Source organism: Tamandua tetradactyla, chromosome 2, assembly GCF_023851605.1.
Source record: "Tamandua tetradactyla isolate mTamTet1 chromosome 2, mTamTet1.pri, whole genome shotgun sequence".
In the NCBI taxonomy this organism is placed as follows: domain Eukaryota; kingdom Metazoa; phylum Chordata; class Mammalia; order Pilosa; family Myrmecophagidae; genus Tamandua; species Tamandua tetradactyla.
In genome coordinates, this window is record NC_135328.1 from 83,614,786 (window position 1) to 83,634,226 (window position 19,441).

The 19,441-nt window shown below is 37.7% G+C and overlaps 2 long non-coding RNA genes across 3 annotated transcripts in view; one reads left to right on the forward strand and one right to left on the reverse strand.

Moving 5' to 3' along the window:
* Window positions 1-19,441, forward strand: part of LOC143660980 (uncharacterized) — a 193,294-nt gene that overhangs the window by 103,888 nt on the left and 69,965 nt on the right. The window lies entirely within an intron of this gene.
* LOC143660975 (uncharacterized) lies at window positions 13,765-18,950 on the reverse strand. Its single transcript, XR_013164360.1, has 3 exons — window positions 18,853-18,950; window positions 16,748-16,954; window positions 13,765-14,665 (listed from the first exon to the last, which is right to left on the reverse strand). It is a non-coding gene; the product is annotated as an uncharacterized LOC143660975 (long non-coding RNA).

A 19,441-nucleotide genomic window follows, 5' to 3' on the forward strand; every position in this document is an offset into this window, starting at 1 on the left:
ATACATCCTTCCAAACCAGCACAATGTCCACGACCCCATTTTCTGCCACATTACCTTCTCTTTCCCAGACAAGAACAGTGGCCTCTTGGGGAGTTCCTCACAATCAGCTGACTGATGAAGAGAAAACTTGGACCTGGTTTACATATGGTTCTGCACAGTCTGCGAGTTCTACCTGAATGTGGTCAGCTGCAGTATTGCAGCCTCTTTCTGGGATGTCCCTGAAAGACAGTGGTGAGGGGAAGTCCTCTCAGTACACAGAACTTTGAGCAGTACACCTGCTTTTTCACTTTGTTTAGAAGGAGCTGGCCAGAGGTACATTTGTATTTGATGCACGGTTGCTAATGGTTTGGCTGGATGGTCAGGGATTTGCAAGGAACATGACTGGAAAATTGGTGACAGAGAGGTCTGGGAAAGCAGTATGTGAATAGACCTTTTTAAGTGGGCAAAAAACATAAAGATATTTATATCCCATGTGAATACTCACCAGAAGGTGACTTCAGCAGAGGGAGATTTTAACAAGCAAGTGGATTAAGATGACCCATTCTGTGGATATCAGTCAGCCTCTTTCTCCAGTCACACCTGTCATTGCCAAATGGGCTCATAAACAAAGTGGTCACAGTGATAATGATGAAGGTTATTCGTGGGATTCAGCAACATGGACTTCTACTCACCAAGGCTAGCCTGGCTCAAGCCTCTGCTGAGTGCCCAATCTTCCAGCAGCAGAGACCCACACTCAGCCCCCAGTAAGGCACCATTCCCTGAGGTGATGAACCTGCTACCCGGTAGTAGGTTGATAACATTGGACCACTTCCATCATGGAAGGGCTGCCATTTGCTCTAACTGGAATAGACATATACTCTGGATATGTGTTTGCTTTCCCTTCATACAATGCTTCTGCCAACACTACCATCCATGGACTTACAGAATGCCTTATCCACCATCATGGTATTCCACACAGCATTACTTCTGATAAAGGAATATACTTCATAGCAAACTGAAGTGTGGGAATGGGCATGTGCTTATGGAGTTCTCTGGTCTTTCCACGTTCCCTATAATCCTGAAGAGGGTGGGTTGATAGAACGGTGAAATGGCCTTTTGAAGGCTCAATTATAATGTTGACTATGTGGCAATACCTTGCAAGGTTGAGGCAGTGTTCTCTTGGAGCCTGCTTATTCCCTGAATCAGCATCCACTATATGGTGCTGTTTCTCCCATAGCCAGGTGTCCTAATTTGCTGAAGCTGCCAACGCACATCTCCATGGAAATAATTAAAAAGCTCCCACCCAGCAATACTGAATGAAGATGAAAGAACTTGGCTTCTCTGGGGTACACAATAGATTCAAGCTGGCACACCAAGATTTACAGGTCCAGGAACTAAAGGGTGCAAATGGGAATGGCACCACTCACTGTTATCCCTAGTGATCCACTAGAAATTTTTTTTCTTTCTGTCCTTGCATCCTTAAGCTCTGCTAGTCTACAGTTCTTAGTTCCAAAGGGAGGAGTGTGACCACCAGGACACATAAAATTGTTTCATTGAACTCGAAGTTACGACTGCCACCTGGCTACTTTGGGCTTCTCATCATTCTGAATCAATTTGATAAAGGCAAAGAAGGGGATTACTATAATGGCTAGGATGAATGATCCTGACTATCAAGGAGAAATAGAACTGCAACTACACAATGGAGGTAAAGAAGCATTTCTGTGGAATACAGGAGATCCCCTAGGGCGCCTCTTAGTACTTATCATGTCCTGTGATTAAAGTCAATGGAAAACTGCTACAACCCAATCCAGGAAGGACTACCAATGGCCCAGAAACTTCCTGAATAAAGATTTGGGTCACCCCACCAGGCAGAGAGTCATGGTCAGCTGAGGTGTTTGCTAAGGGTAAAGGGAATATGGAATGGGTAATAGAAAAAGATAGTGATAAATACGAGCTATGACCATGTGACCAGTTACAGAAACAAAGACTGTAATGGTATGACTATTTCTTCCTTATTTTGTTATATGTTTGTATTTGTATAAAAGCAAATATCTTTGTTTTCTTCTCTATCTTATCACTTTATCATAGGACACATGCTGTATTGTTCATGTCATGGCATTCAAGTTATAGGATATCAAGTTTAGGAGTGAATACTATCTAAGGATTTTCATTCTATTCTGGAGGGATTTAGTGTGTTCCCAGTTGTACATAGAACAGTTGAGTATTGTTAGGTCAAAAATATGTCTGCCATTGTTTTTTATTTAGAGATCTAGTATGGTTTAATTTGATTTTATAGCTGCCAAGTTGACAAAGGGTGGACTGTGATGGTTAGGTTTCCATGTCGACTTGGCCAGGTAATGGTGCCCAATTGTCTGGTCAAACAACTGATGTAACCATTATTGTGAGGACATTTCATGGACTTAAATCATCAGTAAGTTGATTGCATCTATGACCGATTACATCTAACAATTAACTAAGGAGACTCTTCAGCCATGACAGACATTTTAATCACATCAGTTGAAGGTCTGAAAAAGGGAAGTCAGAAGAGAGAATTATCATCTTCACTTCAGTCAGTCAGCCTCTCCTGGGGAATTTATTGAATACCTCATGGGAGTTGCCAGCTTGCAGCCTCACCCTACAGAATTGGGACTTGTGTACCCTCCACATTTGTGTGAAACACTTTTTAAAAATCTCATATTTACAGGTATCTTCTGCTAGTTCTGTTTCCCTAGAAAACCCTTACTTATACAACACATAAAAACCAAAGGACAAAATAGCTGAAGTAAGTACTGCCTTTACAATAATAACACTGAATGTTAATTAAACTCCACAATCAAAAGACCTAGGTTTGCAGAATGGATTAAAAGGCATGATCCAACAACATATTGTTTACAAGAGCCTCTCCTTAGACTCAAAGACAACAAATAGGTTGAAAATAAAAGGATGGGGGAAAAGATATTCCATGCAAATGCTAAACAAAATATAGCTGATGTACCTATTCTGATATTAGACAAAATAGACTTTATGTGAAAAGCTGTTATAAGAGACAAAGAAGGATACTATGTTTTAATAAAAAGGGCAATTCACTGAGAAGAAATAACAGCTATAAATATTTGTGCTCCTAAACATGGTGCCGAAAAACCAATAAGATATATACTGGCAAAAGTGAAAGGACAAATAGACACCTCTATGACAATAGTTGGAGACTTCATAATACAAAGCATCTTCTCTGACTTTCAGGGAATGAAGCTGGAAATCAGTAACAGGCAAAGACTGGAAAATTCATAAACATATGGAAGTTAAACAACCCTCTTAAACAATGAATGGTTTAAAAATGAAATTACAAGGGAAATAATTAATATATTGGGGCATGAAAATTAGGATACAACATATCAAAATTATGGGACACAGTGAAAACAGTGCTGAGAGGGATATTTATAACCATAAATGCTTACAATAAAAGGAAGAAAGAGCTAAAATCAAAGACCTAAGTGTACACATGGGGCTACTAGAAAAAGAACAGTAAACTATTCCCAAAAGAAGCAAAAGGAAGAATTAACAAAGATTAGAGCCAAAAATGAAAGAAATTGAGATTATAAAGAGAGAATTAACAAAACCGAAAGTTGGTTCTATGAAAAGATCATTAAAATTGACAAACCTTTAGCTAGACTGTCAAAGAAGAAAGGAGAAAATATGCAAATAAATGAAATCAGGGTGGCATTACTACTGGCCCCACAGAAATGAAAGTTTTGGTTTGCTAAAGCTGCCAGAATGCAATATACCAGAAAAGGATTGGCTTTTACAAATGAGATTTATCAGCTTACAAATTTACAGATCTAAAGCCATGAAAATGTCCAAAGTAAAGCATCAACAAGAGGATACCTTCGTTCAAAAAAGGCCAATTGTGTCCAAGGTTTCTCTGTTACATGGGAAGGCACATGGCAATGTCTGCTGTCCTTTTCTCCTGGCTTCTGATTTCAAAGAGCTCTCTCAGCTTCTGGCATTTCCTGGGGCAACCTCTTTCTACATCTTAAAATGTCTGTGTCTTCGTTTTATCTTTCTGCTCTGTGTTGGCTCTGAGTTTTGTCACATAAGTGCTCCAGGAAAGGATTAAGACCCACCTTGAATGGGTGGTTTGCATCTCCATGGAAATGGAAACAGCCTAATCAAAAGATCCCAACCACAATTGGATGGGTCATATCTCCATGGAAACAACCTAATCAAAAGATCGCACCCCTAATAAGTATGCCCCAAAGATTGGATTTAAAGACCATGACTTTTCAGAGGCACATAACAGTTTTAAACCAGCATGGATCATAACAGGATACTATGCCAACAAATTGGACAACTTAGATGAAGTGGGAAAATTCTGAGAAACATAGAAACAGCCTAAACTTATTTCAAAAGAAATAGAAGAGCTCATCAGACCAATTAAAAGAACAAGATCGAATTGGTCATCAAAAATATTCAAACAAAGCAAATCCTAGGACGAGACAGTTTCAAAGGGGTAATTCTACAAAGCATTACAAGAATAATTAATAACCATCCTGCTCAAACTCTTCCAGAAAATGTGAGAGGAGAGCAAACAGCCTAACTAATTCTGTTGAGGTGGATAACACCCTTTGTATTAGTTAGGGTTCTCTAGAGAAATAAAATCAACAGGGAACACTTGCAAATATAAAATTTATAGAAGTGTCCCACATGACTGTGGAAATGCAGAGTCCAAAATCTGCAGGGCAGGCTGTGAAGCTGACGATTCCCATGGAGGGTCTGGATGAACTCCAGAGGAGAGGATCACCAGCCAAAGCAGGAAGAGAGCCTGTCTCTTCTGAATTCTCCTTAAAAGGCTTCCAGTGATTAGATTAAGCATCACTCATTGCAGAAGACATTCCCCTTGGCTGATTACAAATGGAATCAGCTGTGGATGCAGCTTACGTGATCATGATTTAATTCTATGAAATGTCCTCATTGCAACAGACAGGCCAGCACTTGCACAACCAGACAAACAGGTACCATCACTTGGCCAAGTTGACACATGAAACTGACCATGACACTCTTCTACCAAAGCCAGGTAAGATTATACAAGAAAAGAAAATTACAGACTAATTTCTATTATGAATATACATTCAGAGATCATCAACAAAATACTTGAAAATGAATCCAAATGCACATAAAAAAGAATTTTACACCATGATCAAGTGGGTTTTATCCAAGGTAGGCAAGGGTGGTTTAACATAAGAATACTAATTAATGTAATATACCACATCAAGAAAACAAAAGGAACAAAACCATAACAGCATCTCAATTGATGAAGAAAAGGCATTTGACAAAATCCATAATCCTTTCTTGATAACAAAAACACTTAGAAAATGGGCATAGAAAAAAATTTCCTCAACATAATAAAGGACATAGATGAAAAACCCACAGCTAATATCATACTCAATGGTGAAAAACTGAACTCTAAAACTCTAAGATCTGGAGCAAGACAAGTATGTCCACTGTCACCACTGTTATTCAACATTGTAGTGGAAGTTCTAGCCAGAGAAATTAGGCAAGAGAAAGAATAATAGACATCAAAGTTGGAAAGAAAAAAGTTAAACTTTCCCTATTTGAAGATTACATAATCTTATATATAGAAAGTCACCCCAAATTGGCAATAAAGCTATTAGAGCTAATAAATGAATTCAGCAAATTTGTAGGGTATAACATCTACATGTAAAAATCATAGTGCTACTGTACACTAGCAATGAACAATCTGATGAGGAAATCAAGAAAAAACTCCATTTACAATAGCCACTAAAATAATCAAATATCAAGGAATAAATTTAACCAAAGATGTAAAGGACTTGTACACTGAAAACTGCAAAACATTGCTAATAGAATCAAGGGACCTATATAAATGGAAGAACATTTTATGTTCATGGATTGGAAGACTAAATATCATTAAGATGTCAATTCTACCCAAAATTATTTACAGATTCAATGTAATCCCAATCAAAATTCCAGCAACCTACTTTGGAAAATGGAAAAGCCAATCATCAAATTTATTTGGAAGGTTAAGCATGACAGAATAGCTAAAATCATCATGAAAGAGAAAATTTGAAGGACTCATGTCTCATGGCTTCAAAGTTTAGTACAAGGTGACAGTGGTCAGAATGCTATGGTACTGACACAAGGATATACATATAGATAGTGCCATAGAATTGAGAATTCACAAATAGACCATCACATCATTGGCCAATTGATTTTTGAGTAGGCTGCCAAGTCCACTCAATTGGAGAGAACAGTCTCTTCAACAAATGGTGCTGGGAGAATTGGACATCCATATGCAAAGGAATGAGGGGGGACCCTATCTCACATCATATACAAATATTAACTCAAAATGGATCAAAGACCTAAATATAAGACCCAAGAGTATAAAGTTCTTAGAATAAAAGGTGAGAAGCATCTTTAGGAATTTGTATTAGGCAATGGTTTCTTAGGCTTTACACCCAAAGCATAAACAATAAAAGAATACACAAATAAATGGAACCTTCTCAAAGTTAAAAACTTTTGTACATGAAAGGACTTTATCACAACAATGAAGAGACAACCTACACTTGGGGATAAAATAGTTGGAAATCACATATCCAGTAAGTGTTTAATATCCAACATATATAAAGAAATCTGACAAATCAACAATAAAAAGGTAAGCAAAAAATGAGCAGTAGACATGCATAGATATTTTTCCAAAGACAATATATAAATGGCACATGAAAAATACTCAACATCATTAGCCATCATGGAAATGCAAATAAAAACCACAATGAAATAAAATGGCTACTATTAAAAAAAAAAAACAGAAAATCACAAGTGTTGGAGATGATGTAGAGAAATAGGAAAACTCATTCATTGTTGGTGGGATTGTAAAATAGTATAGCTGCTGTGGAATACAGTTTGGCAGTTCCTCAGAAAGCTAAGTAGAGAATTACTTAATTAATATAACTTAGTAATCCCTCTACTACGTATATAGCCAAAAGAACTGAAAAAGTGACTTGAACATGTATTTGTACAGTCATGTTCTTAGTGGCATTATTCACAATTGCCAAAAAATGGATACCCCAAGTGTCATCAGCTGCTAAATGGATGAACTAAATGTAGTATGTACACACACTGGAACATTATTCAGCATTCGAAAGGGATGAAGTTCTGCTTCACACGACAACATGGATGGACCTTATGTTGAGTGAAATAAGCCAAACACAAATGGACAAATATTGTATGTACTCACAGGCATGAACTGATTATAATAAACAAATCATGGAGTTAGAATCTAGAGTTTGGTTTACCAGGGGCTGGGTTGGAGGAGGGAATGGGGAGTTAATGCTTAATATGTACAGAATTTCTATTTCATTTTGAAGACTTTTAGAGATTGGTGGTGGTACTGGTAACACAACATTGTGAGTATAATTAACAACAGTGAATTATAAATGTCCATGTGGCTAAAGGGGAAAATTTTAGGTCATATATTTGTTGCAAGAATAAAAATTAAAACATAGAACACCACCGCACAGTGAACCCTATTGTAAATGATGAACTACAGTTAATAGTATAGTCATAAAACTGTTCTTTCATGAACTATAACAAATACACTAAGATATGGTGTTAATTGTAGGTGATGTATTTGAAAAATAAATACACCCTAGTGTAAATTATGAACTATAGTTAATACAACAATTAAAGTATTATTTCATCAATTGTAACAAAAATACCACACTAATGCAAAATGTTAATGAGGGTGCGTATATATGGGAATATTGTATATTTTACATGATTTTTCTGTAAACCAATAACTTCTCTAATTACATAAATTGAAAATTTAAAAACTGAGTAATATACTCTAAAACAGGAGAAGAAAAAAGCCCCATTGTTCCCTGTGTTTGTAGATTGATCTTTCAAAGCTTATCCTTACCATGTATTTAGGGTATAGCTCAGGCCAAAGCATAGGAGTCACCCTGATCCTTTCCATGCATGAGTCTTGTCTTGGGTATGTGGAAGCACATGTCCCAGAGTATTCCCCCATTTACTTCGAAACAAATGTCCCCTCTTCCCTAGGAAAAGTATCCTCATGGTCTTGTGCTTTGCATTATGTATTCTATAGTCAGCAATCCTTTGTTAAAGGCAGCCATATAACTGCTCTCGCATTTTATAAGGATACTCTTTGAACTGCCTTCTAAAAGCAAGATAAATTCTGGGTTGATGCATATGAGGCGAGTGACCTGGCTCATTCCTGAGTCTACTGGGACCAGAGATGCACATTGGGAGCATAGGAACGGCAAGCCAGGGAGGGCTGGGGAAGGGGCCAGTCAGGGTATCAGGAGATGCTACCAATATTACATGGCCTTTTTCTGGATTTGGCATATACCCTGTTTCTGCACTCCTTTTACTGTTTTCTAGAACTCTTAGAAAGTTGCTTCTGCCAGTTCTTTCTTGTCATTCAAACTCCTGTGGGGAGACAGAGCCTGAAAGTATCTCACTCTACCTTCTTGATTAGGATGGAGCCCCTCTTCATTAATTTTTGGAGCTGTATCTGACTTTCCTCTTGGATGGGTCCCAAGGTCTAGGCTTGGGCCACAGGTCCAAGCCAAGCTGTCCAAGGTAACACTGCAGCCAAAAGGCTGATAGTTGGCTGCTTAAAAGAAAATGAGAGTGCTTTTATTTTATTCATTGTGGACAGAGAATATAGTCACCCAAAGGAAGGAAACAACATATTCAAATGCCAGGAAACTGAAAAATTTTGTGGGGTTTGTTTCAGACTTGAAGAGAAGTCTGTTATGGCAGGAACAGACAGAAAGTAAAGCCAAGCTCATCTGTGAAAAAGCTTCCGACTCATTATGTGATAACAGTTATGCAAAGAGAGTGGACAAGTATGTTTCAAGACAATCATTCTGGAATGTGCTTTGGAAGGCCATTTCATCCAAGATAGGGAAATGGCGTGGCTGGGTTACCTGAGACTATAGCCTATGAGCACACTGCCAACTCCCATTTCTTCCTGAGATGAGACGGGGTAGGGAGTAGGTGCTCAATCAAGCGAACCCCAAGTAACCAGATAGAGCCCTCACCACACTCCTTGAGGAGAGGGCTGGTGTCAGTTTACTGGTTGGTGTTGGAACAGAGGCTTTGGAAGAAAAAGATATATTTTTCTCTGCATGCAAACCTTTGGCACACAGCTCTGTACCTTCTGGGCACAGCTAATACTTTCCAAGAGGATTCATCCCTCAGACCTTACTGGCCTTACACCCAGGGCTATTAAGAAGTTTCCTTGTTGTCCTTGGAAATACTGAGAATCAGATCACCAGTGCTTGAAACTGCACAACATATGAATTATTAATTCTATGACTTAAAGAGTTTCAAAATAAAACATAAAGATAATCTTAGCCCCTTCTCTATTTCCATTTTTTTTCCCTCATCCTCACCCCTATTCCCCATACTAGCAAGAAGCTGCTGATTTAAAGGTACATGTTCTGGGTAGGGAATCAAACTAACCTGGGTTTGAAACCTAGTCGTATCACCAAATGTTTTTTTGTTCAACTATTAACCTATCTGAGACTCAGTTTCCTTACCTGTAAAATGAACATAGTAATGTGCTTAGGGGTTATTGTGAAGATTCGACTTTTTTTTTTTTTTGTAAAAAAAATCACCTAGCGGAATACCTGACACAAATTAAGCAGTCAATAAATATCATAATTAGCTACAGCCTTGAGAGCTAGTGAAACATTTCATTGTTTGCACATTTTATAATCCTCTCATAGATTTTTTGAGAACATTATTCTATAGGGATCCATATTTTTTCTGTGGAACCATTGTAGAAAACAATTTCCTGAACTGCTTTCCAGAAATTGGCATGGAACATTGGCCTGAAACCATTGTTTTTCCTTAATAACCTCCTTGCTCTCTGGGCTCAGCCTGTGGAAAGTCAGACGATGAACAGAGATGAGAGCACGTGGGGCAAAGGGCAGTATTCCACTGACATCTTAGGTTGCAAACCAGGAAAAAGAAAAAATGTCATTGTACTTCCCCGGCTTATCCTCTGACTGCTGCCACCTAGTCTACTCCCCCCACCCCCCAACACTTTTATTTAGAAACCTTGCTCCGTGTCTTTTGATTTCCCATCATTTCTGTTTTTCATCATTTGCTGTTTTCAGGAACACCTGAACAGTTATTTTTATTTGTTAATGATCCCCAGAAGCCTGGTAGATAGTAATTAAATATTATTAGCTGCATGACCGTGTGACACCTTCGGTGCCTGGTGAAAAGTTCTGTGAACTCTATTACCCCAGACACTGTCATACCTGTCTCTAGCCCTAGATTTTGCTGACTTTATCTGTCCTGGGTCAGAAATTCAAGGTCACCAGAGAAGCCCTGTGGTATTCTTTTAGTAAGGATAGTTTACTTGAGGGTAAAGCTGGCCAGGGTCTGGAATGTTTTTGTTTAAGGCATTCACTGTAGAAGTCAAACCTTCTCTTATCTGTAGGGTGGCCGGGTTAGCTATATATCTGTCAGAAATCATTTTATCCTCTAAGGTAGCCCCAAATCTCTCTTCTTTGTTTCCTGAAAAACTCTCCAAAGCTATACTCATGAGAGCTCGTCTTCACAGGTTGTCTTATGGCTATGGCTTGCAAAATGAATTCTGTAGCTGTGGAAAGAGCATAGGATTGAACCACAGCTCTGCACTCAGTAGTTAAATGAATATGCACACATTATCTAATCTCTCTGAGATTCCGTTTTTTGTTTTGTTTTTCAAATTTGTGTAATAATGCTTGATTGAATTGAATATTAAGACAGTAGATATAGATGAAGCAACTATCAAAAGACGTGAAAGATTAACTTCTTCTTTCTTTTTTTTGTATGCTATATGGTGGGGTCATATTTCATTATTTTTCCATGTGAGTATCCTGTTATTGCAGCACCATTTGTTTATTTATTTGCTTGTTTGTTTTGGGGAAGTGCATGGGCTGGGACTCAAACCTGGATCTCCCGCATGGCAGGCAAAAATTTTACCACTGAACTACTCTTGCATCCTGACAGATCACTTCTTATACCAAAAAAAATGATCAGTTTTTAAGGTACTAGCATAGGTTAGAAAGGAATGTAGATTCAAAGGTCAAAAATGACATCTGACACAGAAACCAAACTGGTTATTTCTATTTCTGGACTATAATGATTATAACTATACTATTCAAGAAAATTTGGCAAGTGGATATTGGCCAATGATCTGAGGGAGCCTCATTCTTATTCTCTAGTCTAAGATATGATAGCACTTTTGATTGGGCAAATCTTCATGGGTGAAGCTAAGGATATAGGAATAAGTATATGGTAGGGATTGACTCAAATTGACTCAACTTGAACTTGAGTTGCAGAACTAAGATACAATACTGATTGATCCCAATTGAGTGTTTTACCATAACTTTAAAAGATAGAATTTATAGTTAATAACAGACCCTCACTGCATTTATGTATTTATGTTATATATTCTGTGTCCACATACATGCATGCTCCATTTAGCTATTTGGAGAGGTTGCATAGCATGACAGAAATTTAAGTACCCGACTTTGGGGTTAGAAAGACCTCCTGGTCCTACTATTCACTAGTTATGTCAGGTAATTTATTCTTTAAGATTTTTTTTAAATCAACAGTGGAAATAATAACACCAACAGAATTTAGAAGAGTTTAATAAAATAACTATATAAAGTATTCAGGACAGTGAGTGACATACTATCCCCACAGTAAATGGCAAATATACATTCATTTTTCAGTTAACTGTACATAGTTGATTCTATAGTGTAGGTTCAGTCATTCACAAAGAATCATTTTTGTGTCTTGAATTAAGAAGAAATAGTAAAACAAGCTTCTATTTATCTTGCAGAGGAAATTCCTGAACAAAGTAGATTCTAGTGACTATTACATCTAAGATTATGTGTCTAGAGTAGGGAGGCTAATAAATCTCCTTTTTCAGAATTAAGCCTAGTTATTGTGGAGGTCACCCTCTACATGAAAACAGTCTCTAAAATTTCATAGAAAATTGGACAGTGGTCAGTAATGTAGAGAGACAATTTGTCATAGGTCCCTTGCAGTTTTGCACGATTTTGTACATCCTGCCCACTTTGGGAGATAGAGCTAGAATCTCCCTCCTGAGCAAAGGGTTTGCTTCCTTACAGTACAGTATAATAGATGATGATCCATCCAGAGCAAAGTGTAAATATACCTATTCCCATTATAAAAGATGTGGGTTCCCTAAGCTCAGGGTTCCTCTTCCGTTGTACAACTACTGGACCCAAATGTGTCAATATTGTGGGACTTGGGGGTGGGGGGTGGGGGCTGTCACAAATATATTGTTTTTGCTGTTTACTGTGTTACCAGTATAAAATCTTTTGTCTCTGAGCCAGGAGTCGTGTGTCTTCTGCCAGCAAACATGAAACTGTGGCGGGCTAATTTGTTAGCTTGCACTTAGAGTAAAATCTCAGATGCTTCACAGTTCTTGTCAAGTTATAATGAGGTGAAAAGCTAAGTTCTTTATCCTTTATCTAAAAGGCCTTGTTAGACAATTCTAGTCTATTTTTTTAATCTAAAAATGTCATTTCATATTAGTCTCCAAGAATGACAAACACTAATTCATAAAATGCATGAAGATATTAGAAGACTTAATGGGTAGAATTCCTCCATTACCCAAGTCGACACTGTGTAGCTATTACTCTCTGGAGCAAACCAGTCAAGGCTGCACTCATTTCTAAGCCATTGAGTTTCAAGTTTGCAAATTATAGGACTTAAATTTCAAATGGGACATGAATGACCTTCAAAAATTTATGGAATTTCTAAATGTGTATTTCTCATTAGCAAGGCATAGATAATATTTTAGAGAATGTGGCAAAATATGATTTATCCCAAACAACTGTTTTGCTAATGAGGAAGGAGAAGAACCTTGTTTTTGGTCTCAAAATCAACATAGTGGCCTAAAATATAGGAGCCAGTAATAATGTTCCGGGGGTGGGGGAAGTCCTGAGAAAATGTGAATGGAAGCAGGGGACATCAATAGAATTATGAGATTTAATTTTAAAATGATCCCTGATAATGTAGACTGCTAAAAAATAGCTTGCGACCTTTACTGCTTGTGACTGTTGGCATTAGTACTGTGCCATTGGTGTACAGAACAATTAAGCCTGTATTTTTCTGAGCACACAAATATACGTCCAACATTAACAGTCATTATACACAATATAACCATACTCTGTTTATAAAAGCCGGTACCTATGCATAGTTTGACTGTCTACAATATTTCCATTTCAAGGAAATATTTCTGAAACACACACACACACACACACATATATATGTGTTTCAGAAAATATAGGTAGTTTGAAGCTTCTATAACTTCCCCAAAGTAATTGAGGAGGTAGAAATAGAAAAGGTTGTACAATCTGAGAAAGAACAATGAAGATTAGCATGGAGGTGAAAACATGAGCCAGGAGTTCCAGATGGAGGACAATTTGCACTGAATATGGAAAAATATATGCTTAGGGTCTAGCTCATTTATACTTGGCTTTGCAATATGGCTATATTTTACAATGTTATCAATTAAAATCACTGAAGGATTTTGTCAAGTCAAAATTATCTGAAGATTCTCTTCATGTCCTTCAAAGATCCTCACCTATACAGCGAAGGTTGCCTGAGTTGGAGGCAAATAAAGAATTCTAATTAAGACTCTTGGGATACTGCAAAACAATTGTCTGAGACTATTACTTAAGTTCATGAGTTTATTAATGGGCATGTCTCTGCATGATTGGAGAAAGAGCTACAAGTTCATTTTGGTCAAGCAAGCATAGATCTGAGAGCCTTCATATTTGATAACAGAGCATTACCTGTTATTTTGGTTAGGAACAATTGGGTGCAAGCAACAAATGGACTCTGGGTAACTTCAGAAAAGAAAAGAGAGGATTTATTGAGACTCTGGAATGAAAAAAATACTTGAGACCAACACGAGTCCATGGAAAGAAGAAGAATCAAGAAAGCTCTTAACGTCTAGTAGCAGAATTCATAGGCAATGTCTTCAAGGCCAGGATGAAAGAGCTACAGCCATTTTCAATCCCTGTGATACTTTGCTCAAGATTTAAATTTCAAGGGGAGAGGATCTATCTTAGTTTACTAGGACTTGCTTTCTCTTGGAATCTGTAGCATTCTGGCATTCTTCCATTAAATGGTGATCTCTTTCTCCTTGTGTCTGCTCCTCCGATTTCCACTGGCTTCTGGTTCTGCATCCAAATTTCCTCTGCTTAAATGGACTTGAGCAATGTGAATTAAGGCCCACCATGATTCAACTTGGCCTCAACTAAATAGGATCTTCAAAGGTCTTTGTCTTTCATCAGGTACATGATTTAACTGCCACAGAATCTGACTGTTTTAGTTCTGGTCAAACATATACTTCTTGGCAAGGAGGAGAGAACAATTGAATCTAGAACCTCACAAGGCTACATCCAATGGGAGAGTAGTTTCTCCAAAGGAGTATCAGGGATATATTACCCAAGGCCTGGGGAAGGGAGACTGACCAGGCAACAGCAGCAGACATTTGTTACATCTAGAATGGTAGAGGACAATTTAATGATCTTGTCTAAACCTTTGATTCTTCCCTTTCTTCTGTTTCTCAGATTTCTACATCCTAGAAGAATAAAAAAAAAGCAGAATGGGATTTAATGTCTTTCAGCCTGTGTGAAACTCTAAAAGCAATCCCAACATGGGATGATTTTTAAAAGATAAATTATGTATTTCTTAAATTGATACATAGATAGTTTTGTTTCGCTTACGGGTTCATGAACTTCCAAAGCAGCAGTATTTGATTGGTGAGACTGATTTTCCCTCTTGTATGTTCATATTTTATATGCAGTGGAGACAAGCATTATTATTTGTTACTTGAGATAAGGGAAGCCAGGAATACGTAGTATGTACTGCAAGGTGAATGGAAATACATTCCAAACTTCAAGCAACTTGAAGGCTGCAGCTGCAGAAGACCATTTTGGGGAGTATGTGGATGGCAAATAGAAATTATGCCACCTCAAACCTCGGTTCTCAGTCTAGGACAAGCCTATTATAGATGTTGTTCACACCGTTCACAAAGATGAGACTTTAGTGCCAAGCAAGAATAAGCTTCAGATTTGGATGAGATATTAATGTATAGAAGAAAATATTTCATTTATTCAGCACCTAAAAGTGCCAGGCATTGCTTTAGGGCTCCACAGTCTAATACAGTGGCTTCAAGCCACATGTGGCTATGGAGCAGTTGGCATGTGGCTAGAATAACTGAGGAACTAAGCTTTTAATTTTATTTAATTTTAATGCAAATTAAAAACCATGACACTCAATTCAGTTATTGGAAGACTTTTAAGTATTTTTGGAATAACCCGGGCATGTGAATCTACTTTTTCAAATGTAAATTTTAAGTCATCTAAATATAGATCAACTATTTCTCATGAAAATGTAGTGTCTAAGTTGAGATGTGTTATAAGTGTAAAATATACACTGGGTTTTGAAGACTTAGTAGGAAAAAAGTTATATCTCATTAACAATTTTTTTCTACTGATTACATCTCAAAATGATAATATTTTGACTGTACTGAGTTAAATAAAGTATGTTGTCACAATTAATTTTACCAGTTTCTTTTTGCCTTTTTAAAATGTGGCTACCAGAAAATTTAAAATTGCATATGTAGTTTGCTTTATATTTCTTTTGGGGAGCTCTGCTCAGAGGCAGATATTATTTTTGTAACTTATTAAAATAATACAATCAGGTAAGCACTACTCTTCTCATTTTTACAGGGAGGGTAATTGAATGAAGCTCAGAAAAGTTATTTCAATCTTTTGAGGCTTATAAGCACTTATGAGGCAGACTTCGGATTCAGATCTCAATCTTTATGGCCCCATCTCTTCTCATTTCCACTCTGCTGTCCTGTTCCCCATTGCTTTCCTTCAGGACAGCCAGGAAGAACTCAGGGGCATTCTCTTTTGATTCTTCTATTTAGGATGAGATAGATTGAAACAAAAATGATACTTTTTTTTTCAAATGGCAACAGGAAAAATATCTGTGCCATTTCAAGTGAAAGCACAAGGCCCCTTTGCAAGAACAGAGATTTAGAAAGTAAGACTATAAAGTATTTGAAATATCAGAGTAAAATTTGCTTAGTCAAAGGGCCAGGATTATTTCATTTGATGTTTTGGTGTTTGGTTTGCTCGTTTTTGTTTTTTTTTTTCTACAACTTGGGATTCTGGGACCATCCTGAGATCAAACATCTTCCCCAACACAGATTTTTTTTTTTAATGCATGTAAGAGTTTCCTTGACAAACATAGGGGTGAGTCAATGTCAGAAATCCTTAAAATTGCATTCATTATATTAATAGTATCCAATATATGATTCTCCCACAGAATGATGAAAAGGCATTCCTGCCCTAATTTTTTTTTGGCATGAGCAGGCACTGGGAATCGAACCGGGTCTCCAGCATGGCAGGTGAGACTTCTGCCACTGAACCACTGTCGCACCACCCCTGGACACTAATTTTTTATATGAATAATTAAATTTTGGCTTCGTCCCCTTTCTACTTGATCGCTTTCTCTATACACCAGGAACCAACCCAAAACGAATCCTTCCTCACTTGCTTTTACTACTGATAGCAAAACATGGTATAGAGAAGATGTGAGGGAGACTAGAGGAAGAGCAGATGCTTCTCTGGAGATTCACAAGTTCACTTACCGAAGGAGGGAAAATACATTCACAAGAGTGAGGCAATCATTTAGCAAATTGCTTCTTCCAGGGTTCTAGGAGCCAGCTGCAGGCCTGGAAAAGCAGAATCAACCGCCCTGCATCAGTGTGAGTTCTTGGCTTTCACATGTTAATTTACTTGTCTTGATCACGGCAGGAGTAGACAGGCCCAGAACTTTAACGATACTTCACATAGGCCTATAACAAAAATAGATGAGTCTAGGGCAGCATCTCCTCCCACCTGAAGGTTTCCTTTGTCGGGTCCTTGGTGCCACCTCTGCTGGTGATAACACACAATTCTATCACCCAGAGGAGAAGGGGAGGGGAGCAGGACTTCGTTGCCTAGACCACAGATTGGCATCCTTTGCCTGGGTCCTTTGATCCCTCCCCAGCGCTGCCTCTCCCTCACCCTGCCCATCGCTCTCAGCAGAGGACCAGTCTGTTTAAGGACCTTTCTATTTTTACTCCTCTGTGAGGAGATCTCAGGTTACAAATTATATACCAATGAGGTAAGTTCACAGGTACACAGACTCATGTTTCTAATTTAGCTTGGCATTGGTTCCTAACATTAAACAGTTGCTCGCCCAGCCTCTCCCTGTTTCCACTCTCCTCCCATCTTTGGCCGCTCATTCTGTCCTGATTTTTAGGGTAGTTTTCCTTTCCTGCTGGAGCACCTAACTTTCAGGAACTTCCAGAGAGGATTCAGGGAGAGTTAAGTTTCACACAGGATAACATTCCACATTTATTCCCCGTAAACTAGGATGTCGTAATGCTATTGAAACCCATTTTCATAATAGGTAATTATTTGTAAGACTTTCATTTGCTTTCGCATATACTGTCACAGTTAAGCCTTACCACAGCCCAGAAAACTGGGGATTGTTGCAGTTTTTACAATTTGCAGATGTGAAAATTAGAACTCAGAGAAGTTAATGACTTGACTAAGAAACCAAGCCAGTAAAAAGAAGAGACATGATAGATAAGAAACAATTCCCTGGTTGGAGTACTCATTCCCAAACCTTCAAGTTTCTAGAGTAGTAGAACACCTTCTTTCTTCCTTTCTTTCTCTCTTTTTTTTTTTTTTCCTCCTAGGCCTAGACAGATCTGTTAGGTTTTAGGTTGAAATCATTCTCCACAAAGCCAGCTGTGCAGCCAGCACACCATATGTGTTCTGTACTCTAAGTCTTATGAACCTGAAACTTTAATGTGAACTTAATTAGAATGTAGGTGCTAGGGAGCGGGGGACACTAAAGTTAGACTAAAATAAATGGGAGTTGCTGAGAATCAGAACTCAAATGCCTGCTTATTTCTGTTTCTTAAAAACTTGACATGGTCATGTACTCAATTAGCTTCTAAACAATGATTACATGTTGACTTTACTAAGACAGTGTGGAGAATTGAAGGTTATATGACACTGTTCTTATTATTAAGGAGAATATAATAGAAGAAATATATGGAAAAATTTAAAAAGTAAGTAAAACCATTCCTAATCAGATTTTTGCTATGTACTTGGCAACTTAGAAAGAGTTCCAGTAGGGAAGAAATAGCTCCAATTAGAATATCCAGTTTTGAATCATGGCCGTTGTATTTTAAACAATGCCATTGTCTACCTCTTTATACATGTCTGTACATCTATTTATTACACAAGCAGACATAGTCATATATTTGCCCCTAGGGTGGCATTCAATTATCCTCTAAGTCTGTTATGGTACCTGTTTTATGTTCTAAGGTTGTAAGATTGTCACTGCTTGAAGGTAGAAACAGTACCACTTATTTAATTTAATTAACTTATTTATTCATTTATGTAAAAACGAATAATGCCCAGCATAGACAATACACGCCATTGTGGAAAGAGCATGGAATTTATGCATGACTTGAACAAATTTCTTAATTTCTTTGGGCCGTAAGTTTTTCATCTGCAAATTGGGGTAATAATAGTAAACCTGCCTCACAGAGTTGCTGAGAGCATTAAATTATGAAGCAGCTAGATGGTATCTGACAGACAAAGACTGTTCAGTTAGGGCTGCCATATATTTAATAGTTTTTATAATAAGAATATGTTTATATCCTAATGTATAAATCTATATTTGCTTGCTTACATGGGTTTGTTACAAACAACCTCATTCTTCAAGTTGCTCCCGACATTCAAGCACTGAATAAATTTCCCAGATACACGAGGTAATGACTTCATAATGAGAGAAGAGTCATAATGGCATGTGTTTGTGGTTGATAGCTTTCATTTCCACTACAGGTCAAGGTGGCACTTGGGGGACGGGGGTTTGCACTGTGTTTAGAGTGACTAAGAATTTGATAAACAAGTTGAGAAAGTACGAAGATCATAAAGGGAACCAAAATGGAGAAACTAGGGCAAAAATGTCACTGAATTTTAAATTTTCATGATTACGTCTACTTTCTCTCTGAATCATTTGAAGCTTTGGAAGGACATTTTATACACAAATAACTTTAATTAGTACCCTCCTTATCATGGTTTCTAGCCTGGCATCATTTTTGATGAATATCCCACCCAGACTAATGAAGAAGTGGGTGGAGGTATACAGGAAAAAATACTGGCTATGCATTGGTAATTTTTGAGGCTGGATGTGGGCCCTAGGAGGTTTTTATACTAGTCCTTATACTTTCGCATATGTTTGTACCTCCCCATAATAGAACATTTTTTTCTAATGCAGA